Source organism: Podarcis bocagei (genome assembly GCF_964188305.1).
Source record: "Podarcis bocagei genome assembly, chromosome: 1".
Lineage (NCBI taxonomy): Eukaryota > Metazoa > Chordata > Lepidosauria > Squamata > Lacertidae > Podarcis > Podarcis bocagei.
The window spans coordinates 49,194,216-49,202,516 of record NC_138125.1 but is presented as its reverse complement, the minus strand read 5'-3'; the positions used below and the strand labels follow the sequence as shown (position 1 = coordinate 49,202,516).

The following is an 8,301-nucleotide window of genomic DNA, read 5'->3' as shown; positions in this document are numbered from 1 at the left end:
TAGGTCCTCAAATGGCTCTGCTTTTGGTAAAAGTAAAGGTAAAGGGACCCCTGACAGTTAAGTCCAGTCACTAACGACTCTGGGGTTGTGGGGTTGCAGTGCTCAACTTGCTTTACAGGCTGAGGGAGCTGGCGTTTGTCCACTCCGCAGACAGTTTTTCCCGGTCATAGTTGCCATCAATAATATGGTTTTTGTTATGTACTGAAGTTCTCACCCTGGGCCAGCAGGGGGATACTTTAGATAGTTATGCAAATGAAGGATCGAAAAGTGACGTTCAGTGATTGGATAGTTTTGTATGCAAATGAAGGATCGAAAAGTGACATTCAGTGATTGGATAGTTTTAGAAAATGGCAACAGTTACATTGTTCTGGAGCGCTATATAAGCAGGCTGACTGAGCTCCTCAGTTTAGTTCTGTTCCAGCTTACAAAATAAAGAGCTGCTTTGGAGAAATCGCTGTGTTGTCTGCTATGTCAACCCACAACTTAACAGTTTTTACCTTAGTTTTTACCTTTTACCAGGTTTTTTTTTTATAAAATTTTTTTTATTGGGTTTTCCGCTTTTATAAAGACAATACAGACACAAAAATAACACAAGACACAAACATGTATAAATTCAGCAGATCCTCGTTTCATAACCTTGTTCCCTGACTTCCCCCCACCCCCCCTCGTGCATCCCAATTCCCAAGATTATATCAGCAAGTTGGTATTTCTCCTCTTAACCATCTTATTCATTTTACCTCTTTTCTAATAAAAAAAAATTGATTTTCCTAAGTTGGACTTAAGTTCTCTTCCATCGATTTTTCATTTTATCTTGATTAAAAGTCATATTAACCAAACCTGAAAGTCTTAAGAGTTTTTAAGAATCTCCTCTTCCCTCCCTCCCATCCCCGGTTTTTGTCCCTTCCCAATAAAAATCCAAAGTCAAGATTCTCAGCCTGGGTTCCTCACGTCCGAGGCTTTCAAGTCTCTTTCAGTCCCTCTCCGCCGGTCTTGTTGGTAGTCCTTTATGTCAGTCGTCGAGTCTGGAAAAAGGTCTTTCACCATCAAAGCATATTCTCTTCCCACAAGGAGATTTGAAAGCAACTGCTGGAGTATTTCCACAAAGCCTGTATCTTCAAAATCAAAGTCCAAACGGAGGCCCCAATCATATTTCTTTATTTTAAGTTCCTGTATTCCATATTGTCCCAGAACCTCCTCCTTCTTCTTCTGCGTCTTTCGCAGACTTGTGGTAGATATGTTCCCAGAGTCTCCTTGCTTGTGTTCCACAGATGTCAGCTTTTGGTTGTTGCTTCCCAAGGTTACTTTCTCTTTTTCTTGTTTAGTCTCTTCCACCTCTGTAGACATTGTTTCCCATTCAGCTGTGGATTCTTTCTCATTCAGGTCCTCAATACAAACAGCAGAGTTGCCTGTTCCCAAGGTCATAGTGATAAGTTGTTTATTCATGGCTAAGCTCTGCTCTTGTAAGATTCCCACCAATTGAAACATCCTTTCGATTTCCACTAGTAACTTTCCATCCACAGCTAGTTTCACAGAATTCCCCCTAGGGGGATTCTGGTTACTTATTAGTCTTTTCTCCAACAGTCCTTTAGCTTATTATTATTACTTTGTTTCCAACAATTTTAGCTCAATTATAACTCGTCTTAATCCAGAGGTATCTTAGATAGTGATTTTTCCACTTTAAACTGCCCGTTTGGCAGCTTTGACAGCTGTCAAACTCCGCAGCTCTTACACAGGCACAAAGGCAGGACGTTCCCGAGCCCGGGAGGGGGGGTTGTTTAAAACATAAAGAGGGTCTCCAAAACTCCACTCTCCAGCACAAAATTTCCTTTAGCTAAATCTTGAAAGTTAGTGTCCTTTTTAACTCACCCCACCAAGGGTAGGCTCTCCAGCTTAGCTCTTATGTCGTTGCTTAGATCGTCTGCAGGGGGGGGGGTGCGGACTTCCTTTTAGCACACCCCCCGGTCGTCTCCAATTCAGGGTAAAATTTTTAAAGTCCCAATCCGTCTTACTCACGGGTAATTCTTTCAGTCCAGATTTTCAAGGAAGAAAGTCAGCGCTCTCTGGTCATGGCTCGTGGCTTCGCTCCACCGAGGTAGCGGTCGACTCTCAGTGCCACGCCACCCCCGTATCCTCTCCGCAGCCTTTAAAAAGGCTCTTCGTGGATCAGGGGGGGCGCTTAAGGCACCCGCCGAGTCTTCAGTCCGCAGGCTTCCGCGCCTGCGGTTTTTAAGGGTCCCCGCGTCGCCGGCGCGGCAAAGACCCGTCCTCAGTAGAGCCGATTCCCTCCGCAGCTCGGAGGGAATCCGCCATTTCCAGATCGCGTCAACCCGGAAGTCGCCTTTTACCAGGTTTTTACCTTGACATTATTACACTGCATTACATTTTGTTGAAGTAGCCCCCCTTGACTTCAATGGGGGCTTACTTCTATGAATCATCATAGCCGTCCGCTATTTTAGTATATACATCTGCCTTTAGTAAGCTTGGACAGTGTTAAGTAGTGTCTACTTGCACCACGGTGAAAATTAAAGTTGCTGCATTTTTTATATAAAAAAAACCCTACACAATGCCCAGCATTCATGTCCGTGAGCTGAAAAGTCCCTTCTGATGAACTACCAGTAAACTCAAGAAGCTGCAAATTTTCAGAGACTCTTTAAGCTGCTCCCTGAAGTTTCCAACCATTCGTTCAGCCTGGGTGGAAGGGACTTCAAAAAGTCTGCTAGAATTGAGTGGCAACAGAGCCAGAAGCCAATTTCTGCTTCTCTTTGTGTGGACGTCCTACCAGCTGTTACTGTGTTTACTCATAAGAATGTGGTGGTGATGATATTGAAGCATCACTTTAAAAGCTGTATGCAAAGAATTTGCCTTTCTTTCAGAGATTTGTTTTCTGCTCTCATTAATAGTTTAAAATGTATCTCTCTTGATTTTCACAAGGAAGAATGTGCCAGGCTCATTATCAGTCAGAGAGCAGAAAGACTGTGCTGTTCCTCTCACTATTCTAAATCAGGACTCCTCTTTTATTCAGCCCAGGGTTCCAAGCCTGGTAAAGGACAGAGAAGAGCTCTTGGAGGCGACTCTGGCTCCATGTTTGTCACTAGACAGACTGGTGATGTGGCCTTCGGTAAGGGGACTGGAATTTTCCAAAATAGACTGTGCTGGCTACATCATAAAAATGTGTGTCTAAAACCTCAGTAGAATTTGTGAGAAATAAAGTTACAAGTCAGAATGGATGTAAGTCAGATTTTTAAAACTGGCCTTATCATTTTTTTGTCTCTGGACAAAAAATTATATATATTTTTGTCTCCCTCCAATATTTCTCTGATGAAAATAGAGAGGAAAAGCAAGACATTCCAGGATCATATAAAAAACCAGGCCAGACTCTATAAATCTGGGACTATCCCTGGCGGGTCTGCTATACAGGGCTCTTAGCTTCCTTGCAAACCAGAGGTTCCCAAGTCCTAAAACTGTCATGGAGACTGGAATCTATTCTTGCTGGTGCACATCCACCAAAAGCAACTTCAGTTAGCATAGAAATGAAGACATTCCTGAAACAGTAATGCAGACAGGTACAGAATTTGAATAGGCACATCCATCTAAGGCACAATTTCAATCAGCACGGAAATGGAGGGACTTTAATCCTGGCACTACCAGCATGGGGCCTGTGGGTGCCAGGATACCCTGAGGGCTCTGCTTTTCTCTGCAGCATAGTTCCCAGAACATCCAACTAAAATGGCCTTCCTGTGCTGCTGCTCTTCTAGCTGCTTGCAGTTCCTTGTTATGTCCTTGCTGCAACTGCCCACTTACATTCTGACTGGATGACAGCAGGCCTTGGGGTCGGTTGGATTAAGAGAAATGGTGTGGCAATTACAAGCGGGCAATGATCCATCCTGGCACCTCACCACCTTGCTGGAGGGGCTATACCATACCCAGTACATATCTCCACATGGGATGGAAATGTACAAAAATCCAGCTTTCTGGAATTAGATAATCCAATAAATTAATAAAACAACAAATAGAAGGCAATTGCTGCTATGTAGCCCACTTGTTACAGCATTGCCAAAACATCTCAACACACACAGCCAAACTATACAAAGTTGTTCTTGCCCCTGTGCACCCTTTCCTTACCTATCATTTGACACAATTGTGTGTCATTAGATATGATGGTATTAGATATAATTTTATCTGAAATCAGATTTCATATTTGCTTTTAGGTGCATTCCTTTCTTATAATTTAAAGAAGATGATATATTCACAATTTATTATTTGTTTGCATTGGGACCTGAGACTTTTTTGGCCATTCAGGTGTATCCCACTCCCCATTTTTGACATTGTTGTAACAAATCCCACCCTCACCCCCGCAACCCAGCAGAGGCTGTTGGAATGATCATTTTTAGCAGAATGCTTTTCAGTTCGTGAAAGAATGTGTAATCTCTGGGGAAGTTCCTTCAGTGTATTGTGTGTGCGTGCACGTTCGTGTGTGTGTGTGTGTGTGTGTGTGTGTGTGTGTGTTAAAAGCACTCATTTATCCATGCACTGCTGTCTGTCATACTTAATGGGTCTCATCTGTGGCCTGGAGCTCAGCTCTCTGTTTATCTCTTGTTCTCTAGAATCTTGTATTGATTCCATGCATAGATTCTCCTCCGTTGCTATTCTGTCCTCAGTTTTTAGCTGTGAAGGAAACATTAGCTGGGAAAACTAAACCCAAAAGGTCATCATTACCTTGCTACTGTTTCCAGCTGTCTAGCTCTTTGAACTCTTTTTCCATGTTAAATCAATACCTTAGTATATTTAGTCCTATAACAACATTTAAGGAGCCTTAGATATATTTCCAATGTTTTTTCCCCACCTGACAGCTTGTCAGGTGGCTCCTGGTGCTACCCAACCATTGCTCTTCTGCTGTAAGCTACAAATAAAATTTGAAATGGACTTTCCACAGGTTTGTGAGCATCACATAGTCTCTGTTCTGTGTGTAGATCCCACTATCTTCCATTCACACCAATGAGCATGATACAGGTGCTGTGGGCAGGATCATTTGAAGTTCTGTACCCAATTCAGTGTGTGCCTTCTAGTGGTGCCTGAGCAGAATGCAACCTTTTAATTGGCCAAAAGGACCTCTCTCTTTTTTTTAGTATAAAGAACATAAAAGTGAAGCGCACCTGATGTAACAGGCAGGTAAGTTGCACCTTACCTGGTGATATCAGATGCAGACATAGGTTTGTGGTCAAAGTTCCTTCTTGCTGCCTTCCTGTCCAAAGAGGCAACATAGAATCTCTGGAGCAAAGCTTCTCTTCACTCCATCTGAAGATCCGAAACACAAAACTCAGCTGAATGGGGCTTTTTCAGTAAAACTATCTCAATGTCATGCCTGGAAATAGGAATGGGCATTGGGTTTCAGGTCAAGGACAGGTCAAGGACACAAGGATACATACACTTTTTATTATTTTACATGTTGGCTTCTTAACTGTGGCACGGGTAGATGTTAACAAACATGTATAAAGTTTGTTGGTTGGTTTAATTTATATACTGCCCTATACCTATAGATCTCAGAGCGGTTCACAAATATAAAAAAGACAAAATATATGATAAAAACAAACAAATAATGCCACAACACATTTAAAAGGTCATCATATGTCAACCAGCCAAAACACTGTCCTCTTGTACCTCTTGTACAACATAAAAATATAGGCCTCAGAATGGCAGAGCTTTCAGATGTGCTCCTATGCGGTCGAGGGAGAGGATCGGTCACATAGGGGTAGTATGTGGGGGGCCAATTGTGGACTTGTGATCAAAATTGGCTGCTCAGCACCAGGACACTGACTACTCCTGTAGGCCGAGGTCAGTGAACCACTTGCACCCATATATTCCTATTGATCAGACAGTTCCATAAAGTACCACTACGAATTCATATACAGATGTCCCCTCTATGCCAAGAGCTTTGTTGCTTAAATCCTTCCAAGCGCAGAGTGGAGCTCTCTGATGGCAATGCCTTGTCAAATCAGGCTTTTGCTTGTTTACTTGTTTAAGTTTTGGTACAGTTCCTTTTCGTTTCAGGTGTTTGTGTTTTGTTTTTACCCTGCTTAATATTTAACTGCCAATAAGTGACATTTCTACATTTTACGATAGCAAATTCAAACTATCCTGTCTGATGGGCGCGCTAGAAAATATACTGCAGAGACTGACATCCCCACTTAAGGCAGGATCCTGAATGTGTACAGGGGAGGAATCCCACTGGCGTGCCTGTTTTATGGATTGAAAGAGATGCTGGGAATTCGAGTCTGCAAGGCCAGCAGCTTTCAGCGGTATTGCATTTTACCCAGCTAAGCCAAAAACAAAACAGCCTGGTATCAGGTTCTTACCAGAAAACAGCTTCTTTCTTGCGTGTTCAAAGGCACAGAATATATATGTGCATGTGGCGCTAACAGTATTATAAAAATAATCATTTACACACGTGTTATGGGTGTTTGTGCTGCTCTGAATTTGATTTAGAATTAATGCAAGATAATTGGATTCCAATAGAGAATTGCAAGGGAGGGGGGAGTGTTTAACAAGAACTGTGCGAATATATTTGGAAGTGAGGGATAAACTGTTGGGTTACCATAGCAACAATACCAAAGAGCACAGTTAAGCCTTAACAGTGAGGCATCAAGCTTTAGAAGAGCTGAGCACAAAGGCTGGTTTTTTGTTTTGTTTGGGGGTTAGACTTTTATGCTACAAAGGCTACAATCCCAAGCATACTTACCTGAGAGTAAATCCCACTGGAATCAAACTGAGATGTAGTCCTGAATAAATGCGGTTAGGATAAGGGTGTATGGCCACAGCGTGTGTTTTAATGAAAAGAGAGGAAAATCTTAATGTTTGAAGGAAAACAGTTAAGGACATGAATTATAGAGAACTCACTAAGTCATATTTGAGGTCAGGCGTGGAAAGAGTGTGTAAGGCCATCTGCTCATTCTTACTATCTTGCCAGAATATTTGAAAGCAGCTCAGGCCAGCTGCTCCCTGGGTCCTGTAGTACCCCGGGGGAGAATAAAATGAGACAGGTTTCCAGTTGTGTGGGGCAGAGAATCAGGATTTTGTATTGGTGCACTCCTGGTTCATCCCTTTTCTTCCCCTCCCCACCCACCAACCAACCAACCCCATAATGGCAACATCGGCTTCTTCTTCCTTCTGAGCAAAATACTTTCATTTGCTGTTGCTTGAAGAAGTCTCACACCTCTGCTGGGAATAATACAGGCACGAATTTGTGAGAAAACAGCGTGGTGCAAGCCATCATTTGCTGGATGTGAATAATGAACACGCTGCTTTTGACCAGCCCCAAATCTGCCTTAAATAATATATAATCCTTCAGCACCAGGGCTAGATCATAAATATCCAGCTAACGACTTGCAGCTAAAGCTGTGATTAATTGAATAATTGAATAAGTGAAATGCAGTCTCCTACTTTACACTCAACACTTATTTCTCCTCTTGGCTCTTATAATTCAGACTATCCCAGTTTTCAAAGCTCCCTTTGCTTGCAAACAGCACCTGCTTTTTATAAATCTTGTGGGCGCCCATTGAACAACGTACTTCTCTTTTTCAAGTCCTCTGCTTCTTCTACCTTTCCTCTGCTATTCCACTTCAGACCTTTTCGCCCTGCCATCAGAGAAGTTATATTCCGTAACTCCTCAGCAGCAACAGAAGCCAATCCTCACACACAGCATGGGGCAAACATCTCTCTCTGCTCCCGAGTCCCAACACCCAATTATACGCACCAGGAGCATAGGGGCTGCAGAAGAAACCCCAGCTGGGATTCTGCCAATGTAGTGGAACTTCTACGGAATCCTGTATCCCTTCACCCCACAGATATAGATTTAGGGGTGTAAGAAGGCATCAGTTTCCATTCTGCCCCATATTCTTTGCAAGCACCTCTGTTTCATTTCACCTGCAGTTTGGCTTCTGACAAAAACAATATTATTTGTCTAGCCATCCGCTCGGGTGAAAAGTTATGTAGTCAGTTATATTATACAACACCATGCATTTCAATACAAAAGAAACACAATGTAAATTGGAAAAAAGGAACAACATAAACCATATTGTGGCATGCCACCTCAGTCTCTAAGCTGTGTGATATTCCAGACACTTACCCAGGGTTCATGTTTCTTTTTGGAAATGAGGCCCAGTAGAGACTGTGGGGTCTTTATGATATATGGTTTATTCACACATATATGCAACCGGAACCTAAGATGGAAGGGCTCACAAGAGGGTCTTGCTTCTCCCATAGACACAGCCTTGGATTACAGCAGAAATCAATCATGTCTCTCTC

At 42.6% G+C, this 8,301-nt stretch overlaps 1 long non-coding RNA gene across 1 annotated transcript; it reads right to left on the bottom strand.

Moving 5' to 3' along the window:
- Positions 1-3,713: 3,713 nt before the first annotated feature.
- LOC308582999 lies at positions 3,714-7,067 on the bottom strand. Its single transcript, XR_014005989.1, has 3 exons — positions 6,895-7,067; positions 5,186-5,295; positions 3,714-3,971 (listed from the first exon to the last, which is right to left on the bottom strand). It is a non-coding gene; the product is annotated as an uncharacterized lncRNA (long non-coding RNA).
- Between the last annotated feature and the right edge of the window lie 1,234 nt (positions 7,068-8,301).